Source organism: Rhinoderma darwinii, chromosome 12 (assembly GCF_050947455.1).
Source record: "Rhinoderma darwinii isolate aRhiDar2 chromosome 12, aRhiDar2.hap1, whole genome shotgun sequence".
NCBI classification, from domain to species: Eukaryota; Metazoa; Chordata; class Amphibia; order Anura; family Rhinodermatidae; genus Rhinoderma; species Rhinoderma darwinii.
Window position 1 is genome coordinate 36,186,261 of NC_134698.1, and position 26,944 is coordinate 36,213,204.

Here is a 26,944-nt window from a genome sequence, read left to right on the forward strand (position 1 = left end):
AGCAAAGTGTGAAACGCGCGTTGGGGTCCAGTGCACGCTGTCAGACTGCATTAATAGCCGTTTATGGGTAAGAGATTTGTTTCCATCATTGAACTTCCCACAAACCTCTTTTGGGTTGTTCTTTAAGCTCTGTTTTGTGAGTCACTGCATAGTATACTAGTCCATCCTTGCACACTGTTTTGCCTTTGACCCTTTACTGTTAGGTTGAAGTACTGGTACTATGCATGTTAACATATGGCTGTATTTAGAGCTATATAGCACAACCTCAGTACTCATTTCTCTTGCTCGTTGGCATGATCATTACACAGTCTGAACATATGTGTCTTTTTCTACTGTAATTGCAACAGTGTCCTTTAGTCCTTTGCGTGTATCTGTTTTTAATATATTATATGTTTATGTCAATAAAGTTATATTTTAATATATAGGCTCGTATTCTCCTTCTCTTTCTTCTGTGCATAAATGTCTATATAGGAGTGCCTTTATTGTTACCTGGGGAGCATGCTTTACCGTATAGCGGCTAGCCCCTTCTTTTTTCATTGCTGTAGGAGCTTTTCTGTTTATACATTCCTCTCTGTATGTTGGCAGTGTGACATGAGTGTCCCAAAGTCATTTAACCTATCAAAAACATCAGTTACTTATTCAAATCTGTAGAAAATAGCAATTTGCCCACTTTGATGCCAGCTTTCATGGCCAGACCCTGTTTGGGCCGTGCTGATCTCAACTGTTTTTGATGCGGGGCATTCTTCTCTTTATGTTGGCAGTATGAAATGTGTGGCCCAAAGTCATTTAACCCTTTAAAAACACCAGTTACTTATTCAAATCTGGATAAATTGTCTGTCTACCATCTTTGATGCTAGCTTTCATGCCCAGAACCTGTTTTAGCCAGGCTGATCTCGACTGATTTTGATGCGGGACATTCCTCTCTGTATGTTGGCAGTGTGAAATGTGTGGCCTAAAGTCATTTAACCCTTTAAAAATATGTGTTACTTATTCAAAACTTCAAAAAGTGTCCGTCTTCCCACTTTGATGCAAGCTTTCATGCCCAAAACCTGTTCGGGCCAGGCTAGTCTTGACTCATTTTTGTGCGGACCATTCCTCTCTGTATGTTGGCAGTGTGAGATCAGTGGCCCAAAGTCATTTAACCTTTAAAAATACCAGTTACTTATTAGAATCTGGAAAAGGTGTCTGTTTACCAACTTTGATGCCAGCTTTCATGCCCAGAACCTCTTCGAGCCAGGCTGATCTCGACCCATTTTGATGCGGTACATTCCTCTCTGTATGTTGGCAGTGTGAGATCAGTGGCACAAAGTAATTTAACCTATCAAAACATCAGTTACTTATTCAATTCTGCAGAAATGAGCAATTTGCCGAATTTGATGCCAGCTTTCATGCCCAGAACCTGTTTGGCCCAAAGTAATTTAACCCTTTAAAAACACCAGTTACTTGTTCAAATCTGTAAAAATTGTCAATTCGCCCGCTTTGATGCCAGCTTTCATGCCCAGAACCAGTTCGGGTCAGGCTGAACTCTACTGATTTATATGTGGGACATTGCTCTCTGTATGCTGGCAGTGTGAAATGTGTGGCCCAAAGTAATTTAACCCTTTAAAAATACCAGTTACATATTCAAGTCTCCAAAAAGTGTCCGTCTACCCGCTTTGATGCCAGCTTTCATGCCCAAAACCTGTTCCGGCCAGGCTGATCTCGACTGATTTTGATACGGTGCATTCCTCTCTGTATGCTGGCAGTGTGAGATTGGTGGCCCAAACAATTTAATCCCAGGAGAGGCGGCGGGCAATGGAGGTTTTATTTTTTCTATTACTTTGTTATTTTATGTTTGTTTTCTGTATAGTTATTTGTTCGTTCAATATGGCCCACGGTTGTGTGGCCGAGACACAGGCTATGGTGCATGATTATTCCCTTTCTGAGACGAGATATGCATAATGGAAACAGTTGTACTGATGGTTTGAGTAGATCTCCAACATAGTTTATTGTTTTGTGACTACTCCATCTTGAGGACATGTATAAATTCTCGTTCTGTATATAGGCAAAGAGAGTGTATTATTTGAGTGTATCTACTTGCCTGACTTGCATGTCAGTTTATGCTTTTCAAATGCACTGTCGCTTGTGATGACAATATGTTGTTATTTTGTTGTTTCCTATTGCAATAATAATAATAATAATAAAAACAATTAAAAAAATATATATAATTTAACCCTATAAATCACACTTTGTAGTGTCCACTTTGATGCCCATTTTTGTGCCAGGTCTTTTTGTTTTTAGGCTTTTTAAAAGTGTTTTCACCTCTCATCTGCTCAGGGCAACATATTTTATTATTTATATAAGTTTTCCCTTTAATATGTTTATAAAACATCAAAAATACTGAAAATACAAATAAGAAACTTCTGAATAAGAAACCAACTTCAGCCCTGAATAAGAAACTGGACGAATAAGAAACCAACATCAGCATCGTAGCCCAAATCGTGTCCTAATAGCATCTTGTAAAAATGTAATAGATCCACCCATCAGCATATATGAAGTTTTAACATTTTTTATTAAATCTGTGAATGTTTGAATGTGTGGTTCTGTCTAGAACTAAGTCTCAGGAATAGAGATGAGCGAACCGGGACAACCGAACCCGGTTTCGGTCCGAGCATCGTGAAAAGTTCGGTTCGCAGCGAATCCGAACTTCACCGGGTTCGGCCGAACACGTTTTGACCGAACCCGGCTACATTTTGGCGCCTGACATATGTTAGATCTAAAATGGAGGATTTCAAAATATCACCTGACATCAGGCTACCCCATAATGCCTTGCAAACGACTCTCCCAGCCAATCAGGAGGCAGCATAGGGGCGGGCTCAAGCCTGCAATAATAGTCTATGCACGGAGCTCAGCGCCCATTTTAGAGACAGGAGCTGTAGGGATAGCATCTCTGTGCAGTAAGGGAAAGCTTTAGGAATCTAAAAGCCAGGAATGCAGCAATCGAAGGGGCTCATCCACTACAGCGGGAGTCTACTCTCAACATCCAAATTGCAATACAGGCCGGCAGCTGCTGTAGTACTACAACGGCCAGCATTCCCTGAGTGCACAGTGGCTGATAGAAATTCTCATTCATTGCCATTTGCCAAGCCAGTGTGCGAATAAGCTTTCATAAGGGGCTCATCCCCGTTGCATGGGTTAACATCCAACTTGCAATACAGGCAGGCAGCTTTAGTACTACAACGCCCAACATTCCCTGAGTGCACAGTGGCTGATAGAAATTCTCTTTCATTGCCATTTGCCAAGCCAGTGTGTGAATAAGCTTTTATAAGGGGCTCATCCCCGTTGCATGGGTTAACATCCAACTTGCAATACAGGCAGCCTTTGTAGTACTACAACGCCCAGCATTCCCTGAGTGCACAGTGGCTGATAGAAATTTTCATTCAATGCATGGGTTAACATCCAACTTGCAATACAGGCAGCCTTCCCTGACTGACTGGCACCTTATGAGTCACTGATTTTCCGCCAGTCCGAATAACAATTTAAAAGGGCCTCATTTCTGTCTAATGGTTTAATTGAACGTGCTAATTAAGTACTGCCGGTGCCTTTGGTGCTATACAAGTGACAGCATACACTGACTGGCACCTTATGAGTCACTTATTTTCCACCAGTCCGAATAACAATTTAAAAGGGCCACATTTCTGTCTAAGGGTTTAATTCAACGTGCTAATTTAGTACAGCCGGTGCCTTTGGTGCTATTATACAAGTCACAGCATACACTGACTGCCACCTATTCACAGTCACTCATTTTCAGCCAGTCCCAATAATATTTTATAAGGGCCTCATTCCTCTAGTAGGGAAAGGGGTTTTGATTCAACTTGCTGCACTCCAGCAGTGAAATGTCTGGTAAAAAAAAGGTTGTGAAAGGACGGGGTAGAAGAAAAAACACCCATGCCATGTCCTCTTCCAGTCCAAATGTTGGATCTGTTGGTGCCAGTACTGTCAGGGATCATTACCATGTATATTGTTTGAAAAATATTATCCTAACACATATGTATATACATATCAGTTCTTTGTGTAATATACTGATATATAAAAAGTTCTTTGTTCATGTCGGACACACCTATGGAAGACACCGCCCCCTGGAATGCAAGAGGAGTGTACAGAAGAACTTGCAGCTGAGAAGCCGGTGGGGGCTTGGGCACTCCCACATCCCTAGGGAGGGGGCATGTGTCTTTTCCTGTGTTTCTTTGTTCTGAATAAAGTTCAGTGTTCGCTTCCTGTCTGATCTAAGGAAAGCTGTGTACCAACATCTCTGGCTGGTTTACTTCTTTCCAGGCATGCCTTCAGCTTTCAATTTACAGAGGTGGTTATTCGGTGTGAAATAACAGGGGGAAGGAAGCCACCCTGAAATCCGGACCTGACATTTTTGGCGCCTAACGTGGGGCCTCACTCGAGGAAATATCAAAATCCGGACAACCGACAATCACAGGGTGAAACAGAGGACCCGAGATTGCCCACTCTGATAGGAGTTTTGTGAAGGATGGAGTGGACAGAAGTTAATGTTTATAATAATTTTCTTTCTTTAATAAAATATAGACTTAGGAGTTGTGTACATAATTGTGATGAAGCAATAGTAGGAACGAACTATGAACTATGAAGGCATATCTAAAGGACCAGATAAGGGTGAACCTATCCAAGGATGACACAAGTAACAAGAGGCTTACAGTGATACGTGCTTTTATAAAAGTGTGATAACATGTACCCACCCCCAGGAGAAAGGAGATATAGAACAAATGTGTGTAAGAAAGCAGTGACGCCTCTCCTGACACTGAGTAAGGAGCTTTGTACCAGACTCTGTGTGGTGTGATTCCTTTCGTACGAACTCAGCGTATTATCCCTGCCGGTTGAGACTGATTAGTACCCGAACATTTGGCGCCCAACGTGGGGCCACACTCGAGGGACAAGCCGTGTCCGTGATCGACGACCCCCAGACGCCTCAACATCGAATCGCCAGCCACGCTCCCAGGAAGTCTGATCAGCTTCAAATAAAACACGGTAAGGTTAAGTTCATGTTTATGAATATTGGCTCTTATTCGTGTGGGAGAGTGAGCAGGTGATAAGGTACCGAGGTATTTGTAGTCGATCCCGGCCACACTCTCAGCGACAGAGAGTTGACCCGCTGTGTGGCTCCAAGAATCATAGTATAGATAGTCGCGTCTCGCCGGCATAGGTGATAAGTATAAGTGTAATAATTCAATTAGTCGCAGGGTATAGTTTGATACCATTAAGACGACAGAGACAGACAGTCAGTTATAATTGTGTTCAGAAACATCGAGAATAAGGTTTCATTCTCAGGACGGTGTTAAATATAGAACAGTATGTTTAATGTGTTTAAAACAAAGAGACAGGCAAAGGAAGGTGGTCCATTAACCGCAAAAGAGATAGTAGAAAAAAGAGAAGGCAAGAAGAATGTAGAAAATAGTAAGAAAGTTATGCACATATGTGGCATATTTATAGATGGAAGGTTACAACCAGGAGAATGGGCTGCAGCTCTTAGGGAAAACAAGGGAAGATTAAGTGACGAAGGAAAGTTAGATGAAGCATTAGCTTGGCAAAGAACAGCCATAGCCATAACTAAAGACAAGTTTACTGAGCAAGAAATACGAGACAGAAAGGGTAAAATCATCAAATATGTGTATTACAAAGAACGTGTCCAGCCACCGCCCTATAATAGCGACGGTGGAATTCTAACTGCGTGGGAGTGTCCCAGTTGTGGTCAACAGAACCCGCCCCAAGTTGAATATTGTGTATCATGTCACTTTCCACGCCCCGATCCTCCCATATATGCCACGCCTTCGGCACCACTCCCCGCCCCAGGAGGCCATCTTGGTACACCTAAACCTGTTGTTCCGTTATATCCGGTACTCACACAAGAAGGTGGATTTTATAAGCCCCCTCCGGAGGATAAGGTCACAGCTGACGTTCCTCTAATGCAAGTGACCACCCGTAGCGCCAACCCCCTTATATCCACTACACCCATCGCCCATCAATTAGCGGCCAGAAGGAGATGTATCCATCCTAATGATGATGCCCAATCCGAACATTCGGAGGGAGAATGGGGGGAAGAGATTACAATTACAATCCCGCCTGCTATACCTCCTTCACAGTCACCGCCTCCCCCTAGTCGTCCGCTACCCCTCCCTCTGGCTGTACGGCCACCCGTGGCCCCCCGACCACAATTCCCAGAATGGCCAGCGCCACCCCCTGAATCCTTTCCGGAACAATGGAATCCCCAGATAACAGCGTATGATATGGGAAGCGAATTCACTTTTAACAGTGGGACACGGGAATATGGTCACCCAAAGGGTAGACGCCATAGTGAATGCTGCCAATATGAATCTACAACATAGGGGTGGATTGGCAAGAGCCATCATCGAACATGGCGGTGCTTCCATTCAATCCGATTGTGATGACATTGTCCAGCTTTTAGGGCCACTCCCAACAGGACACGCTGTCCTCACGGGTCCGGGCCTTCTCCCCTGTAAAGTTATTATTCATGCAGTAGGGCCCCTGTACAACCCTGCTAAACACTCCGAATGTGTAGCCTTGTTAAAACAAAGTGTCTGTTCAGTGCTTGACCTTGTTGAAAATAAAGTTTTCACTACGTTGGCCCTGCCCCTCCTTGGTGCAGGCATATTTGGATTTCCCCTCTATCAGTGTGCCGAGACTATAATCACCACAATAAAAGAACACGCCCCCGTGCGCTCCATTCAAGAAATCCGAATCGTTAGTACTGACCCCTCAGCGATAGCGGCCGCAGTAACTGCCCTTAAATCCCCATTTTCGCCATCTCTACCCGTAGACCCTCCTTCTAATCCCTGTGATACTCCAGTTCTAGCCCACGAACCTACCTCCCCCGAATGTCCTAAACCTGGTGTCTTGACCCGAGCATCCCCGGTCCCCCTTCTCAATCACCTACCCCCAACGACCTATGCCCCGTTCACCCCACCCCAAGTCCAAAGCATATGTGCAATCCTAGAAGACCCAGAGAAAAATCCTATGGGATTTTACCGAAAGCTACGCCAAGTGCAGCAAACTTATTCCCCCACTTGGAAAGATTTGCTACACGTATCCAGTATTAAAGCCGGGGATAGGTTCTGGCCAATCATTAGCTCCGCTCTAGACACCGATAGAGTAGGTGACGACTGTACGTACCACTCCGGTGTTGAATTCACCCGCCAAATAAAAGCCTGGGCGCAGGACAGAATTGGGGACTCTACCACCAATATATCCGATTGCACTCAGGAAGAGAAAGAATCTGTCGAGAAGTTTTTTACACGTATCCAAATGCTGTTTCAAGACCAAGGATATGACATGCAGAAGAAAGTACAGAAGACGCTTCTCGTATCATCCTTCGTTACAGGACTCAGAGATCCTGTAAAAACCAAACTTTGCACCACCCGCCCAGAATACCCCGACATGGAACCCCGTCAAGTTCTTCTCATTGCCAAGGCTATAGATAGACAACTACAAGCTTCCTTGCAACACCCGACACCCAAGCCCGGACCCCTTATGCTTGCGGACATCGGTCCCCATCCCTTTTCGTCAGTACCTACCCCTATGTATACTCATCCACCACCACAATTTCCTCGCCCATCATTACAGAATTACCCATATTTGCAGGAACATCGCCCCTCACCCCGAAGACGGGATGATATCGTTTGTTACAATTGTGGGCGACCAGGACATTTCCGTAGCCAATGCCGTTCTCCTAGAGAAACTCAAGACACAAGCCGCAACCATCCCCCACCACCTAGGTATCCTCGTCCACCTCCAACCTTTAACGGACCAGATAGGCATCCACCACTACAGCCAGACAGACCATAGGATAAAGGCAAGCCCGCAGAACTCATGGCCCTAACCAACCCCCGTATTGGACCCATTTCCTCCGTCTATCTCACTGTAGACGGCCATGAGCTTCCTTTTCTAGTAGACACGGGTGCAGCCACCTCCGTAATCAAGACTTCTGACCTACCCTCCACCTGTGCTCTTTCTGAAGACTTTCTTTCCTGCGTTGGAGTCGATGGAGTCGCCACTACGTCACGTCTTACGCAGCCTCTACCTATTGGGAAAAGTCAGAAATACGTCTCTCAATTTATAGTGTCAAAGACTTGCCCATTAAACCTTTTAGGAGCCGACCTCTTACACAAGCTCAAAGCCCATATTATATACGATGAATTGGGAATGCACCTTTCTACCAGTATCTCTCTTACGGACGAAGATACCTGTCTCCTCCGAACTGTACCGTTGTTTTTATCTCAACCGGCACCACACTCCTCAACCTCGGATATTCCACCGGATGTAGCCAGTTCTTTACCCCCCTCCCTCTGGTCTACCGGACCTGACGACATAGGCAAGCTACCTGTCCCTCCTGTCCGTGTTTTTCTCAAAGATCCTACGGTGCCCCCGCCTCGTATTCCCCAATACCCCTTACGTCGTGACCAAGAAACATCTCTGCAGCTACAAATCCAAGCCCTTCTGGACAAAGGTGCGCTAGTCCAGTGTATTTCACCAGCCAACACTCCACTTTTTCCTGTCAAAAAGAAATCAATACCGGGTTCCCCTACTGTTTATAGATTAGTTCAAGACTTACGCGCTATCAATGCAGTAACTATCATGGAAACTCCAGTGGTGCCTAACCCACACACGCTCCTCAGTGACATTCCCCCTTCACATTCGTCCTTCACCGTTATTGACCTAGCCAATGCATTTTTCAGTGTACCATTACATCAAGACTCCCAGTATCTTTTCGCTTTCACTCATCAAGGCGCCCAGTACACTTGGACTGTCATGCCTCAAGGTGCGCAGAACTCCCCAAATCACTTCACTCAAGCCCTCACGTCTTCTCTTCTACCATGGATAGCTGCACATCCGGAAGCCACCCTTCTCCAATATGTTGACGACTTACTCCTATCAGCACCAAACACCTCCGTGTGTTCAGTTCTCTCTCTAAGTCTTCTCACATTTCTCGCACAAATTAACTGCAAAGTCTCCAAAAAGAAACTGCAATGGTGTGCCCCCAAAGTTATCTTTCTAGGACACTGTATCTCACAAGGATCACGACATCTCACCTCGGAACGAGTCTCTACTATTCTTGCCATACCTCTCCCTACTGGCCTTACGCAATTGCAGGCCTTTTTAGGAATGGTAACCTACTGTCGACAATGGATTCCCAACGCATCTCAACTCATGCATCCTCTATACGCCTGCATTTCTGATCCCTCCAGGATGCCCAATCTCCCCCTTATTGCTGTACAATCGTTCCGTGAACTACAACATACCATTTCTACAGCCCCAGCCCTGGGCATCCCCAACTACCAACTACCTTTCCAACTATACATCTCAGAAAACCAAGGCCATGCATCTGCTGTCCTCACTCAAACACATGGAGGAAAACCTAGACCTATTGGGTACTTCTCGGCGAAACTGGACCCTGTATCGCAAGCCGCACCCATGTGCCTACGAGCTGTGCTGGCTGCACAGATATTACTGGACAAAACATCACCCTTTATTCTCGGACATCCAGTCACCATTTTAGCTCCACATGACTTATCCGCAATCATACTTCAAAGTCAACAAAAACAACTTTCCTTACAACGACGTATGCGTCTTCAATGTTCTCTTCTCCTTCCAGACAACGTCACTTTACAGCGCTGCCATACGCTCAATCCGGCCACCCTTCTGCCCCTTGCAAGACCAAGAACCCCATACAGAATCAGATCATGCACAATCTCATGACTGCTTACAACTTATGCAGCAGCAAGCAACATCTCCCTCCACGGTATCTGACACTCCACTTGACAACCCGGACCTCATTCTTTTCACTGATGGATCACGTTATGCTGATGAACAAGGTAAATTCCACACTGGATACGCTGTGGTATCACTGCACGAAACCATCCGAGCAGGCCGGATGCCACCCCACAAATCTGCACAAGAAGCTGAATTAAAAGCCCTCACAGAGGCATGCCACGAAGCGGCCAACCACATAGCTAACATATATACGGATTCCAGATACGCCTTCGGTGTGGCTCACGACTTTGGACAGATCTGGGCAATCAGAGGTTTTGCAACAGCTGCTGGTACCCCAATCAGGCATGCACAAGCTGTGGCTGAATTACTTGAAGCCTTGACTCATCCAGAAAAAGTGGCCATACTCAAGACCAAAGCCCATGGAAAAGCCCAAACAGAAGAAGCACAAGGAAATAAGCTGGCAGACGAGACAGCAAAATGGGCAGCAACTTACGGAAAAGAGTCAGAAGGGAGTCCGGATCAAACAAGCTACCTTCAGATTATGACTAGGTCGCGGGCCAGAGAACAGATACCAAATGTGGAAGGGACCGACGCCATCAACCAAGTTACCATCTTCCAGAACAATAGTACCCCTGAGGACAGACAGCAATGGCAGACGGAAGGAGCAAGTGTGGATAAACAGGGAATATGGAGAAAGGACAAACGAGTTGCCCTCCCGAGAGCCCTGTACCCAGCAATTGTACAGTGGGCACACGGTCCTACCCACCGAGGGAAAAACCAGATGGTAACGGCAATCAACAAACTATACCTGGCCCCAGGAATATCCACCCCTGTCACCCAGTATTGCCGGACATGCATAATCTGCAATCGATGCAACCCTGGAAGGACTATGACCACTCCTGCAAAACACCTCGCCAGGACATCCTATCCGTTTCAAAGAATTCAAATAGATCACACACAACTGCCTAAAAGTGGCAAATACGAATATCTACTAGTGGTAATCGATATGTTTTCAGGGTGGCCCGAGGCTTACCCGGTCACCAATATGACAGCCAGGACTACTGCAAAGAAACTTATGAAAGAAGTAATATGCAGATTCGGAATTCCAGAAGTAATAGAAAGCGATCAAGGACCAGCCTTTACTGCAGATATCACATCGGCGATTTGGAAATTAGTCGGGGCTGATCTAGGACTACATACTCCATACCATCCTCAAAGTAGCGGGAAAGTAGAAAGACTTAATGGTACCCTAAAAAACAAACTTTTGAAAGCCAGCCAAGAACTGAACATGGCATGGCCAGAACTATTACCTATAGCATTATACTCGGTTAGGAACACCCCTAAAGCCCCTACAGGATTGACGCCTTATGAAATACTATTTGGTGGTCCCCCAAGGTTAGGCCACTACTACTCCCAGCAGCTTAGCATGGGAAATGACAATCTAGTGAACTTTGTAATTGCATTATGTAAGGAACTGACAATAACACATTCTGCAGTATACTCCTCTTTTCCAGATCCGGAAGCAGATACTACCACCCACGACATTAAACCTGGAGAATTTGTGGTAGTCAAGAAGCATGTCCGAGGATCTCTAGAATCACGATTCGAGGGCCCATACCAAGTCATACTGACCACCCCTACCGCTGTGAAAGTTGAGGGTCGCCCTACTTGGATTCACGCTTCCCATTGCAAACGAGTGGAAGTTCCGAAATGATCCAGTATATCCTTTTGTGTGGTACAGCATGGGTAGTAACCGGACAGGTAGCGGTCACTAAGATCGACGATATGACTGTCCTCTGGTTTAATTCAAGCAACACCCATGTAGCCACTTACACATTCGATTATTGTCAAATAATAGACTGTAACCATAGACAGTGGGAACACGGGTTGAACTATGATTGGGGAAGACACTGGATCAAAACCATAGGAGAAGGAGAACAATATATATGTGTTACGGATGATAATTGGGGAACTCAGGGTAAATACTGGGGCTCCGTGGGATGGAACACTGGAAGAGATTGCGGATATCAACCCCCTAGCGCTTTAAACAAAAAGGATGATAGCGGAAAATCTCTAATAACTAGGATGACCCTTACTAAGACCCCATTTCGTAGCCAGTGTCAAAATGTAGGTAGCTGTAATCCACTGATCCTAACTATAGAAAATCCCAAACACACAGATGGGGGACAGTATTGGCTGTCGTCTTATATAGGAAATCCCGGCTATGTGGGACCTGAGGGTCCATTTAGAATTATGGATATGGTAAATTCCACAGAATGGGAAAAATTGATTATTGAACAGGCAAACCCCGTTGCCCCTAGGATCCGAACCATCTCACAAATAGTTGCAATCGCGAACCCAGGATTCGAAGACACTATGGCTATAGAAACTGGATTTGGGGATACAAATCTATGGTTGGAATGGATGAAATATTCGGCCACTAAGAAATTGAAGGACTTTTACCAACTCCATCCATGAAAACAACCACCCTTTATCGAGACTATTGTTCTGAAGATGAATAGATAGTGTAGGGTGTGCACCGACTCTTTAAGTCCAGCTACAAAGGGGGGTCTCCTAATAGGGGAGGCTCGTCTCAAACTGGTGAAAAAATCCTTTTACTCCCCTTTCCCAGAGCACGGACACACTTAGGTTAAGAAATGAAGAAAATAATGATAAAAGGGGGGACTGTGAAGGATGGAGTGGACAGAAGTTAATGTTTATAATAATTTTCTTTCTTTAATAAAATATAGACTTAGGAGTTGTGTACATAATTGTGATGAAGCAATAGTAGGATTAGATAAGTATACGTGGCAAGATGGCCCCTGAACAGGGACTACGCCCTAATACAATAACAAGTCACTTCCTGGTATGAACGAACTATGAACTATGAAGGCATATCTAAAGGACCAGATAAGGGTGAACCTATCCAAGGATGACACAAGTAACAAGAGGCTTACAGTGATACGTGCTTTTATAAAAGTGTGATAACATATACCCACCCCCAGGAGAAAGGAGATATAGAACAAATGTGTGTAATAAAGCAGTCTCTCCTGACACTGAGTAAGGAGCTTTGTACCAGACTCTGTGTGGTGTGATTCCTTTCGTACGAACTCAGCGTATTATCCCTGCCGGTTGAGACTGATTAGTACCCGAACATTTTGATCATCTCCATATTAAGCACGGTAAGTCAGTTGATTTTATAAATCTTCGACTTATCTGTGTTTGTGGACGGTCTTGTGGCGATCTGTAGAACCCTTTTGTTGATTTCCTGGATTATCTCAGGTGACAGAAGTGATGTTTTCCGCTGTGAGGTCGCAAACCTGTGAGACCTTAGTCGCGCCCGACTAACCATCCTCTGGGTAATTAGGGACTAGATTGAAAATATAACCTGTTTTATACAGGGGCACGATAAGTCGTGAGTAATTTTCCGGCAAGACCTGTGCGTTGCAGACCGGAACATTGTTATATCCTAGCGAGATGTAATAAATACATTGCAGACTAGAGATTGTTATATCCTAGCGAGATGTAATAATAAATACAAAGCAGACTAGAGATTGTAATATTCCGGCGGACCGGAGAGCTGTAGACTGAGAAATTTTAATATTTCCAGTGAGGCCTGGGAGTCGTTGACCGAAAATTGTTATATAAATTACGTGTATAATATAGACTGTTAGAATGGATGGTTGTTCCTATTCATATAATTTGGTGAAGCGAATAAAAGGGCATATATTATGTTATATGTATTAGAAAACAAAAGAACAGCCCCCACCTTATAACGGCTCTATAAGGAGCAGCCCCCACCTTATAATGGCGTCTGTACCTCATGTTGAGTGTGTTGTTTCCAATGGGAGAGGCTGCCCCCCTCTGCCCCTGATGTGGCCACGCCCGGCCCAACCAAATCAGTATGAAATAATCGCCTTGTTAATTTTGTCATTTGCAACACATGCTGCAGTGTCTTTTCTATTTTTAGATTCCATTCTAGTGTGCAGGACGCTGTTCACTGATGAAACAACACGTCATCATAATATAGAGATGGTGGCCGACAGATTGGACTGTTACAGATTATGTGTTTGAGGTTTTGAACGTAGATAATTCCTATACAATGGTGTGATGAATGATTGCAGATACGAACGTTGTTTTGCCGGCATTGAAAGTGTTAAGATTGTGAGAATAGAAGTTGTGATGAATGAGTGTGTGACCCCCTCCTGTAGAATTTGAAGAGGAGGGGGGGGGGCTGTGTGCTGGACTGCTTTTGGATCTATATTCTATGCTCTTACTGTTAACAGAAGTAGGTTAGTGGAGAGAAAAACGGATCTATCTCGGCGCTGCTTGGTGGTGCAAGACGGTGGAGAAACAAGTAGTCTCTTGTAATATTGATGAAAGTTTTATTGCAGTAGCAACGCGTTTCGACGCCGAACTGGCGTCTTCATCAGGCATAAAATTGTTTTAAAACAGGACAGTATAAATACACACCACTGAGTGGTGATTGGCCCAATTCAGATGAGGCAGAAATTGAAAAAACCGCCAAAAAACTTTGGGGGTCAAAGTTCAAATTAAAAGGAGCAAATAACACAGAAAACAATGTATACTGAGGTTTAGGTGATAAACATAAAAGGTACTAGAAAAATACACAATTACAATGTATAACGGAGGATAAGCTGAAAAAGGAAAGCGTGTCACATCTGGATTTCGGAACTAATGGGAGAGCGGCCTTTTATTGAAAAATATGAAAAAAGTACCCAAAACAGTGTTAATGGAGTTAGGACGCCAAGGATGTGTGTTTATTGTTTTTTCTTTTTTCTTTTTTACTTTTTACTCCTCTCGGAATAGTCTGTCAGTTTCAGATTTTTATTGTTTAAAACGTTGTCAAGGGGACCATGTAAACTACGGTGGCCGGTGGGGACCAAAATTGGAAGGCATGAGATGGAACGCATGTGGTGGAACGCATGATGGCCCGCATAATGACCCGCATAATCCGGCAGGTTCGTGTAGATGAAATAGGAGAAATACGAAAAGCTTCTGCTGGGATCCGTTTTTCTCTCCACTAACCTACTACTAATCAGCGGTTTCCCTCGGCAACCGGATTGGATCTGGCAGCAGCACTCGTGGTTTACCCGCTTTTACCTTACAGCAATCTGGTGAGCATGGTATTTTATTCCTCCATCAGTTTACCATACTGAATTACGCTATGTGGCGCCGTGGTCTTTTTTCTATACCCCACTGTTAACAGAAGTAATGTCTAAAAAAACAAAAATTCTTAGTGTTTTGTGTATGGGGTTTAACTCAGTTCAACTTTTTAATGGAATGTTTCTCTTCTTTGCGCACGCGCTGTCGTCTGTAACTACACCAAGTGAGAAATATATTACAGACCGCTGGATCTGTTTGTAAAAAGATAACAGTTACGATGCATATTTATGTGTTATGATGTGATAAGATTTAATGTTGGAATGTTTTGATAATTCAGATGAATTAAACTATAGATACTGTGAGACACGGGGTTTCGAAAATGTATGTGCCCCCCACCGTTCCCTATTTTTATATACAGTTTACTGGTTTGCAGTAATTAATTTTATCAGATATAATATTTTCCGTTTTATTGAATAACTAATTACAATTGCTTTATTTTTGATTTCACACATGAGTTATGTCATTGTAAAGATAAAATGTATTTTCGTCAGGAAAAAGTCATTTTTGTTTCAGGCTGTTGTACATTACAGGGGGTTAAACTAGTGCCCGACTTTGTTATGTTGAGATGTAGTTTTGAACTCTGCTACATTACATTCGCAGAGTCCACAAAGGGGGGAATGGTGAAGGAACTGATCAGGTACAATTTTGGTTTGTTTTGAATAATGAATTTGGTTTCAGGAGATCTACAAAATGTATATGAGACCACAATGAGTAATCCAGATTAAATGTGTATGAGAGTAACCTAAATGTTGAGGTTTTTCTGTGTAGATGGTTCCAGATCTTTCCAGAACGGTGAATATGGCACTGGGTATGCTGTGCTGTAGTCTCCACCCAATATGAGGTAGTGGGTAAAAGACCATCCCCCTCCAGCAAATTTACACAGGAGGCGAGGTGACGTCACCCACACATGAGTCTTTACAGATTTAGATGGGGGAGAAGGCAAAACAAACATTGTTTATTTTATGCCAGATTTCAGTAATATATATTTTTATTTGTTTTTGTATTAATCAAGTATTTACAGACCCTGATAAAAGTGAAGTTCTCAAAGTTTTTCTGGATTATCAGATGAGTGTGGAGAAGTGTATAACATTTGTTTTTATTTTAGAGAATGAAGACGCCACCCCTTTGAAATGTTCTATCTATGTGACATAGGTTTTTAATGTAAATTTGTAATGTAGAAATACTTCATCATATACAGTATGTACAAGACAGGATACGAGGCACAAGGTAAATTATCCAGAAACCACTCTCACCTTCTTGTTCATCTCAAGGAGCGGAGCTGGAGGTGCTCGCTGAGGCTGTAACCTGGCAGAAGGTAAGACGGCCGACATTTACACTGACTCTAGGTACACTTTTGGCATCGCCCACAATTATGGGCCCATTGGTAGTAGGAACTTTATTGGTTCATCAGGTAAGCCAATTGAGAGAGCAAGAGAAGACAGAACTGACAACAAGGGTATGTGCGGCCAGGTATCAGTAAATTGGCTTGTCCCTGGATACAATAATGCCACCACTAGGTTTGTAGCAGCCGGCATGATGTGCGCACGGCATGACATAGGTAAAACAGTAAAGGTACCTGTGAAAAGTGAAGCCCGGCCAGATTACCCGTCCCAGCGACTGCAGAACATACAACTACCCGAGGTAAAAGTGTATGACAATGTGCTTGTGTGTGTAGACCTGTTCTCAGGGGGGCCTGAAGCCCGGCCAGTATCTTCCCCACTGCAGATGTTGTGTGTAGTGACAGGGGAACAGTTATATCCCAAGTATTGAACTGATATTTGTACAATGATAAGATGTCAGCAGTTCTCTAGACGTTGTCCCAAGGTTAGTTTGTTTAATAACTGTATTCAAGAAGTGTTGTGGGAATATTAAATACTGAGGTTAAATTTTATGTAAAGTTCTAGACCAGCCTCAGCATTGGACTATTGGAGGCGTCAGATAAAAGGTGCAAAAGCGGAATATTCCCATTCGAAAACATTTTTATTTGTTTATTTTTGTTGTTGTTGTGAAAGGGACATTTTAGAGCAGAGAATTCTGTGCAGTGTATATGTGTATGTATAGATATATATAAAGAGAAGAGGAATCAGTCTGTAGGTATCAGTTTTAGTTACTGACCAGTTTGAAAGTTTAACACAAATCTGTCATTGTTAATGTTTTTCTTCAAGTTAATTATCTGATTAAGATCAATTACTGATTAGGCTATGAAAAGCTTGTTCTTTACAGGAAGAGTCCAACTGGGAGCGGAAGGCGTGAGAACCAGATTCTGACAGAATGTGGACGGATAAAGGAAGGTAAACCGGTAGCGCCCAATGCATTCTTGATAGCACTTGTATTGATGGTGTATGACCTCACATATGCCCCAAGACTGCAAGGATCGACGTGGTAAGATCTAATTGGTATGTCCCAGGCTTTACAGCTGATGCTGCTAAATTCTGTTAGAGCTGTTTGATTTGCCTACAGAACAGTCCTGGCAGACTGGTGCCAACCTTATCATACCCGCCTCCCACAAAGAGAACCGACCTTGAGAGGCCTTCCCAGGTAGAACAAACCAGATTAGAGTAAGAAAAATAGGTTTGAGACACTTGTCAGATAAACATGTGGAATGTGTATATTTCTGTGAGATGGAGATGTTCTAGGCAATCAGCTGAGATCAAGGTACAAATCCTGCTGAAAAAGTATCACCAATTTCAAATTAAATGTACCCAATAATTACACATCTTCTAGGTGCCCTGTCCATTGTAACAGAGAAGTTTTTCTTATATAAAGGTGTTTGATGTCATTTAAGGGCCTGACATTATTGTATGTGCTTAGAACAACGTTTGTAATGTATGCGGATGATGTTATCAGAAGATTAGTATTTATTTTAACAATTGACAAGAGTTGGGGGTCCCCAGCAAGTGCCAGTAAATATGAACTAAAAGACTTTTAACACGATGAACTCCATCACTGAGATGCGGCAGGCACAGCCTGAGCCAGTACAACGTGTTTATTATGAACTGACGGCAGTGTCACAATTCCAAGCAGCCGCCCAGACAAGTAACTTGCCAGAGGAAGAGTACAGATGCGGAGGGTTTGTGGTAGTCACAATACAACTCCACTAATCCGCCTACGTGGGATCTCACCCCAGGCTCACAGTATGAGGTGCTATGTACAGCCTGGTGACGTAAACTAAAGAGACGGTGTCGGACAGATGAGAAGGACCGAACCAAGTCCTGATGACATCAGCAAAGATCAAAGTAAAGACCAAAGACCTGAGTGAATCCGTCAGCAGTATCAAGTGTTTTGATAAGTAAGTGGCTAGGAGGGGGTAATAATAACTCCCCCACTGGACACCAACGTAGTCTGACTCCACAATTGTGTGGGTTACCCTGAGGGTGACAGTCAGTGAAGAGCAGAAGACAGGAGAAGAAGGGGACGATGATGTACAGGACTGGCAATGAACTGATGGGACCCGAAACCTGAGGGTGATAGCATGAGATTGGTTTATATATTATTGTTTATAATGTCTGAGGTTTATAATTATAATGTGTGTGTTAAGGATCTGCCAGGCACAGCGTCTGTATCCACGCCCATAGGTAATCAGCCTGCACCTGCTTCTATGTCTGTGAGACTGACTCCATCTTCCACCACTCAGGATGGCAGGCTTAGGATTGGGAGAACCTATCACAGCCTGGCCAGATGGAGCTAGCTCCCGCCCTCTGTCTATTTATACCTGCCTTTCCTGTTCCTCCTTGCTTGTGATTCTTGTTTTGTTTCCTGGCCCTGCTGCAGCTTCTTTAACCATTTGACCCTGCTTCATATCGACCCTGGCTTACCGACTACTCTCCTGCTCTGCGTTTGTTACCTCGTACACTCCTGGTTTGACTCGGCTTGTTCACTACTCTCCTGCTCTGCGTTTGGTACCTCGTACACTCCTGGTTTGACTCAGCTCGTTTACCACTCTTGTTGCTCGCGGTGTTGCCGTGGGCAACTGCCCCTTTTCCCTTGCTTCTGTGTACCCTTGTCTGTTTGTCTGTCGGGCACTTATTGAGCGTAGGGACCGTCGCCCAGTTGTACCCCGTCGCCTAGGGCGGGTCGTTGCAAGTAGGCAGGGACTGAGTGGCGGGTAGATTAGGGCTCACTTGTCTGTTTCCTTACCCCCATCATTACATAATCACAAGCCCATATACCTACTCTACCCTGGTCCCTCACACTACTATGGACCCCCTTGAGACCCTGGTTCAGCAAATGCAGGGTCTCTCCCTACAGGTCCAGGCCCTGGCTCAGAGGGTCAACCAGCCTGACGCTACCATGGTAGTGCCCCACACCTCACCTCTAGAACCCCACCTCAAGTTGCCTGACCGGTTCTCAGGGGACCGGAAGACTTTTCTCTCCTTTCGGGAGAGTTGTAGGCTCTATTTTCGTTTAAAGCCCCACTCCTCAGGTTCTGAGAGCCAGCGGGTGGGTATAATTATATCCCGTCTCCAGGAAGGGCCCCAAGAATGGGCCTTCTCCTTGGCTCCTGACGCCCCTGAACTTTACTCCGTTGATCTTTTCTTTTCTGCTCTCGGACTCATTTATGACGAGACTGACAGGACTGCCTTTGCCGAGAGTCAGCTGGTGACCTTACGTCAGGGTAAGAGACCTGTTGAGGAGTATTGCTCTGAATTTAGGAAGTGGTGCGTAGCGTCTCGGTGGAATGACGCTGCCTTAAGGTGCCAGTTTAGGTTGGGTCTGTCGAACGCCCTGAAAGACCTGCTAGTTAGATATCCCTCTTCTGACTCCCTAGACCAGGTTATGGCTTTAGCGGTATGACTTGACCGACATCTCAGGGAACGACAACGTGAACATTTATGTGTTTTCTCCTCTGACTCCCCCATGATGCCTCCCGAGGTTCCGTTGCTTCGTTCTTCCACGGAAGAGTCGGAGGTACCTATGCAACTCGGGGCCTCCGTGTCCCCCCAACAGCATAGAGAGTTCCGCAGGAAGAATGGTCTCTGCTTCTATTGTGGGGATGACAAGCATCAAGTGAACACCTGTCCTAGGAGTAAGAATAAGCAGCCGGAAAACTTCCGCGCCTAAGTGATCATCGGGGAGGTCACTTGGGCGCACAGGTATTTCCCGTAAATATGAAACGTAATAAAATCTTGCTTCCCTTTCAGGTCTCTTTTGGTGGCAGGTCTGCTACCGGCAGTGCCTTCGTGGATTCAGGGTCGTCTGCTAATATCAAGTCTGTGGGTATCGACTCCACTCCTCTTGCTAATGGTTATTTTACACAGCATACCCCTGTTTTTGAACTCCTTGTTGGCTCCATGCATTTGGAGCAGTGCTCTGTATTGTTGATGCAGGGATTATCGTCTGATTTGGTTTTAGGCCTTCCCTGGTTGCAGTTGCATAATCCCACGTTTGACTGGAATACTGGGGATCTTACCAAATGGGGTAATGAATGCTTGACGTCATGTTTTTCTGTTAATTCTATTTCTCCCCCTGAGGAGGTGAACACGCTACCTGAGTTTGTTCAGGACTTCGCTGATGTTTTCTCTAAGGAGGCCTCCGAAGTGTTACCTCCTCATAGAGAATACGATTGCGCTATCGATTTGGTACCAGGAGCTAAGATCCCTAAGGGTAGGATATTTAATCTCTCTTGTCCCGAACGTGAAGCCATGAGAGAGTATATCCAGGAATGCCTGGCCAAGGGTTACATTCGCCCCTCTACTTCTCCGGTAGGTGCTGGCTTCTTCTTCGTAGGGAAGAAGGATGGTGGTCTTAGGCCATGCATTGACTACCGTAACTTGAATAAGGTCACTGTAAGGAACCAGTATCCCCTTCCTTTGATTCCTGATCTCTTTAATCAGGTTCAGGGGGCCCAATGGTTCTCTAAGTTTGATCTACGGGGGACGTATAACCTTATACGCATCAAAGAGGGGGATGAGTGGAAGACTGCGTTTAACACGCCGGAAGGTCATTTCGAATACCTCGTCATGCCCTTTGGGTTGTGTAATGCTCCCGCGGTCTTCCAGAATTTCATAAATTAGATTTTAAGAGATTACCTGGGGTTATTTCTTGTAGTGTACCTTGATGACATACTTGTGTTTTCCAAGGACTGGTCCTCCCACATTGAGCATGTCAGGAAGGTGCTCCAGGTCCTTCGGGAAAACAAACTGTTTGCGAAGACCGAAAAATGTGTGTTTGGGGTGCAGGAGATACCATTTTTGGGTCAAATCCTCACTCCTCATGAATTCCGCATGGACCCCGCCAAGGTCCAGGCTGTGGCGGAATGGGTCCAACCTGCCTCCCTGAAGGCGTTACAGTGCTTCTTGGGGTTCGCTAATTATTACAGGAGATTTATTGCTAACTTCTCGGTCATCGCTAAGCCTCTTACGGACCTCACTCGCAAAAGTGCTGATCTCCTCCACTGGCCTCCTGAGGCTGTCCAGGCTTTTGAGGCCCTTAAGAAGTGCTTTATCTCGGCCCCGGTGTTGGTTCAGCCCAACCAAATGGAGCCATTTATCATGGAGGTTGACGCGTCCGAGGTGGGAGTGGGAGCTGTCTTGTCCCAGGGTACCAGGTCCCTCACCCATCTCCGTCCCTGTGCCTACGTGTCCACGAAGTTTTCGCCCACTGAGAGTAACTATGATATTGGCAACCGCAAACTCTTAGCCATTAAATGGGCATTTGAAGAGTGGCGCCACTTCCTGGAGGGGGCTAGGCACCAGGTAACGGTCCTTACCGACCACAAGAATCTGGTTTTCCTAGAATCTGCCCGGAGGCTAAACCCGAGACAAGCTCGATGGGCGTTATTTTTTACCAGATTCAATTTTTTGGTTACCTATAGGGCTGGGTCTAAAAATATTAAGGCTGATGCACTGTCACGTAGTTTCATGGCCAGCCCTCCTTCAGAGGAAGATCCTGCTTGTATTTTGCCTCCAGGTATAATCATTTCCTCTATTGATTCTGATTTAGTCTCTGAAATTGCTGCTGATCAAGGTTCAGCTCCCGGGAACCTTTATGAGAACAAGCTGTTTGTTCCCCTGCAATTCCGGCTAAGGGTACTTAGGGAAAATCATGACTCCGCACTATCTGGTCATCCAGGCATCCTGGGTACCAAGCACCTCATTGCCAGAAACTATTGGTGGCCTGGGTTGCCTAAAGACGTTAAGGCCTACGTCGCCGCTTGTGAGATTTGTGCTAGGTCCAAGACTCCCAGGTCCCGACCAGCGGGCTTACTACGTTCTTTGCCCATTCCCCAGAGACCTTGGACCCATATCTCCATGGATTTTATCACCGATTTGCCTCCATCTCAAGGCAAGTCGGTGGTGTGGGTTGTAGTAGACCGTTTTAGTAAGATGTGCCACTTTGTGCCCCTCAAAAAACGACCCAATGCTATGACGTTAGCTACCTTGTTTGTCAAACACATCCTGCGTCTCCATGGGGTCCCTGTCAATATTGTTTCTGACAGAGGGGTACAATTTGTTTCTTTGTTTTGGAGAGCCTTCTGTAAAAAGTTGGAGATTGATCTATCCTTCTCCTCTGCCTTCCATCCTGAAACTAATAGCCAAACCGAGAGAACTAATCAGTCTCTAGAACAATATTTAAGGTGTTTTATCAATGACTGTCAATATGATTGGGTCTCATTCATTCCCCTCGCCGAATTTTTCCTTAATAACCGGGTCAGTAACTCGTCAGGGGTCTCCCCCTTTTTCTGTAATTTTGGGTTTAATCCACGGTTCTCCTCCGTTTCACCTGGTAGTTCCAACAATCCCGAGGTAGAGGTCGTTCATCGGGAACTGTGCACAGTCTGGGCCCAGGTTCAGAAGAACCTAGAGGCGTCTCAGAGCATACAAAAAACTCAGGCAGATAGAAGACATTCTGCTAACCCCTTGTTTATGGTCGGGATCTGGTGTGGCTATTATCTAAGAACTTGCGCCAAGAAGTTTGCTCCCCGGTTTATAGGGCCGAACAAAGTAATTGAAGTCCTCAATCCTGTCTCCTTCCGACTGGAGTTGCCCCCATCTTTTCGAGTACACGACGTGTTTCATGCCTCCCTCCTTAAACGCTGCTCCCTGTCCTTGGCTCCCTCGAGGAAACCTCCTGTCCCCGTTCTCACCCCTGAGGGGGTAGAATTCGAGGTGGCCAAGATTGTGGACAGCAAGATGGTCCAAGGCTCCCTCCAGTACCTGGTCCATTGGAGAGGATACGGGCCTGAACTACTTGTCCCTGCTTCGTATTTACCCTGGCTTACTGACTACTCTTCTGCTCTGCGTTTGGTACCTTGTACACTCCTGGTTTGACTCGGCTTGTTCACTACTCTCCTGCTCTGCGTTTGGCACCTCGTACTCTCCTGGTTTGACTTGGCTCGTTTACTACTTTTGTTGCTCACGGTGTTGCCATGGGCAACTGCCCCGTTTCCCTTTGTTCTGTGTTTCCTTGCCTGGTTGTCTGTCGTGCACTTACTGAGTGTAGGGACCGTCGCCCGGTTGTACCCCGTCGCCTAGGGCGGGTCGTTGCAAGTAGGCAGGGACTGAGTGGCGGGTAGATTAGGGCTCACTTGTCTATTTCCCTATCCCTGTCATTACAGCGGCGGTGGTGGAGGTGGAAGCGGTGTCCGAGACGCATAGCTGTGGTAGTTGGGGTGTTGGTGGTAGCCGTGGTGGCAGACGCAGTAATGAGGGGGGGCATGGAGCCCATGATGTCACATCACAACATAGTGACAGAAGTGGCGGGGATGATGAGGAGGGCTATGATGATGTTGTTTAAGACAGGACGTGGGAACCAGGCGACGAGGTGATGACGGCGTCAGAGGAGGAGGGTAGTAGTGGCGTCACTGGCAGTGACAAACAGCCAAGCCGAGGTAGGGGCAGAAGTAAATCTGCAAAACGTTGCAGCGGTAGGGTCAGCTCAGGAGAGCCGGTGATTGCGACACTGCTGCTACTGGTGTAGGCCCCCTGAAAAAAGCCTGCCAGACAAGGGGCAAGCTCGGGTGGTGGTGGTGGTGGTGTTGGTGGACGTGGTACTACCTCTTTACGGTACACTGCCATGTGGCAATTTTTCTGTACCTTCCCGGAGGACGAAAACATGGCACAGTGCCGTATCTGCAAGCAGAAAGTAAGGCGTGAGCAGGGCAGCAATGTAGGAACTACCGCTCTACATATACACATGGAGCGGCATCACAAGGCCATGTGGGACAATCGACATGCCCCACCATCATGTACATCTAATGAACACCCCTCTGCTGCTGCTGCTGCTGCTCCGAGTCCCTGTCATCTAAGTAGTAGCCAGGCCTTATCCACCATCTCGTTGTCATCATCATCACTGTCATCTAGTGCTCCTCCTACGTCCCATCAGTTATCCATTACGGAATCGTTGTCCAATAAGCAACAATATATACCCAGTCATCCACTTGTCGTGCGGCTTAATTCACACCTGGCTAAGTTGTTGGTGGTGCAGTCGCTGCCGTACCACCTGGTCGACTCCGCCGGCTTCAAGCAATCGATGGCGTGCGCTCAGCCTAGGTGGCAAATACCTAGCCGCCATTACTTCTCCAAGACAGCTGTCCCTGCCTTGCACAAGCACGTGGAGGAAAAGGTGGGCCAGTCCTTGCAATTATCCGTGTGCAGCAGGGTACATGCCACCGTCGACACGTGGAGCAGCAACTATGGGCAGGGACAGTACAAGTCTTTCACGGCCCACTGGGTCAATATTTTGCAGTCCGATGCACCACCGCAGCAATGCCAGGCATTACCACCTCCACGCTTGTATCTTTCTGGTTCAACTCCGGACACCAGCCGCTTACCATCCTCCTCCTCCTACTCCTCCTCCTTGCCCTCCTCAATGGAGGTCTTCCCGTCCCCGACAGGACACAGCTTATCTTCCACTCCTCCTCCCTCCTCTTTTCATAGGTGCAAGGTGAAGCGCCACAACGCTGTCTTGCACCTGCTGAGCCTGGGAGAGAAAAGCCACACAGGGCAGGAGCTGCTGCTGTGCATCAAGGAGGAAATCGCACGCTGTCTGTCTCCTCTGAAACTCACACTGGGCAATGTTGTCTCTGATAACGGGAAGAGCGTTGTGGCTGCACTGCGTCTCGGTCACCTGACACACGCTCCTTGTATGGGACATGTGATCAATCTGGTCATAACACGCTTCTTAAAATCATATGTTGGTTTGAAGGGTGTGCTGGCCACGTCCAGGAGGGTTTGCGTTCGCTTTAGACGTTCGTATGCATTTAAGCACGCCCTCCTGTACTTGCAGCGTCAAAACAATCTCCCAGAACACAGCCTAATTTGCGACGTTCCAACACGCTGGAATTCCACCCTGCACATGTTGGACCGTCTGTACGAACAGCGGAGAGCCGTGAATGATTTCCTGATGCAGCAGACGGGCAGCGTTTGGAGCCAGTGTAATTTCGAGCTCAGGCACTGGCACCTGGTTAGAGACGCATGTCGCATTTTGAGGCCCTTTGAAGAGGCCACAGGATTTGTGAGCCGTGACGCTAGCGGAATGAGCGATGTTATGCCGCTGATATTCATTCTGTAGAAAACACTCACAGCGATGATTCAGCAAAGGATGGAGGAAGGATCACTTTGGGCTATGGATGTTGAGGAGGAGGAGGAGGAGGAGGAGGAGGAGGATGAGGATGAGGAAACAGGACCTGAAGAGGAGCTGGATTTGGAGATGGAATCACAGGAAGGGATAGGGGACGAGGCAGCCGCACAACATGACAGTGATGATGATGACGAGTCTGACGACGACCTTGATGATGGACAACCATGGCAGTATGGGGCGGAGGTGGAACCAACCGGGCCCTCTGAAACGCTGGCCAGGATGGCGAGCTGTATGTTTTGTTACTTGCGCGCTGACTATCGTATTGTTAGCATGAAGCAAAGAGATGAGTACTGGATAGCCACACTTTTAGACCCTCGGTATAAAGCCAGAATGGGGGAGTTTTTTGCGCCTTCCGAGAGGGAGGCAAAATTGGCTTATTATCGAGAGAAGCTATGCAGCCAGCTTGCTATTGGGTTTGAAGAAGAAAAAGGTGGGGGACACCAACGGCGCTGCTTGAATATGGAACATCCACGAACAGTCCAGTGGGTTTAGTTTTAAAGGTTTATTGCTTAACAGGCTACGCGTTTCGACGCCGCACCGGCGTCTTCCTCAGGCCAATACAGACAGTGCGGTTCCTGCCTCATTTATACATAAAGGCAAGGAAAAAAGACCGCCATAAAAGTACCAGGTCAAAGGTCACAAAAGTGAAAATAAGATAAACATGATAAAATTTTGAAAATACATTCTTACAAGGATAGCAAATGAATCGGACATACACAGTATACAGTTCAATAGATGTTTCGGGTGTTTGACACATCTAGTGCTTGCGTCAGAAGCAAGTGTCAGGTCATTACGAGATCCCCTGAAGGGAATTTTTCAGAAAAAATGTTGATTTTTATATGTACAGAGGGTTACAAGCATGTGAAAGGTCATTTTATTACTTCACAATCGGGGTTTCCTTATGTTTTTTGGTCACTGTTACGATATATATGTGTGTTAGTAACCAGAGACGTGCTGAATCAAGCGTCCCTGGTTACCAGAGGTCGGAAGAGTTACGGAAGCCGTTGCGGACCAAAAACTAACCTAACCAAAATTTTCAATTTATCCAAATACACCCCTAATGCAGACGAGATCAGTCTATTGTCCAAAGGACTTTCCTTTTGCCCCACCTCATCCCATGATGGATTCGATCTATTCATGGATTTAAACAAATTCATGCGGAAAATAACCCTAATACGTCATTTTGCCATCTCTCCAGCAACAACTATACCCAACCCGATTATAACAGACATCAACACACCTGTCACGACAGATCTCCGGCCCAAATCCTCATTTTATCCCCTACACCATAGGGGACCGGCCATAGAAACTTTCTCCAACCTGGTGAGCACTGAGTTCAAAACCATCCAACATTCCGGTAACCGCAAGGATAATTTGTCTTGTG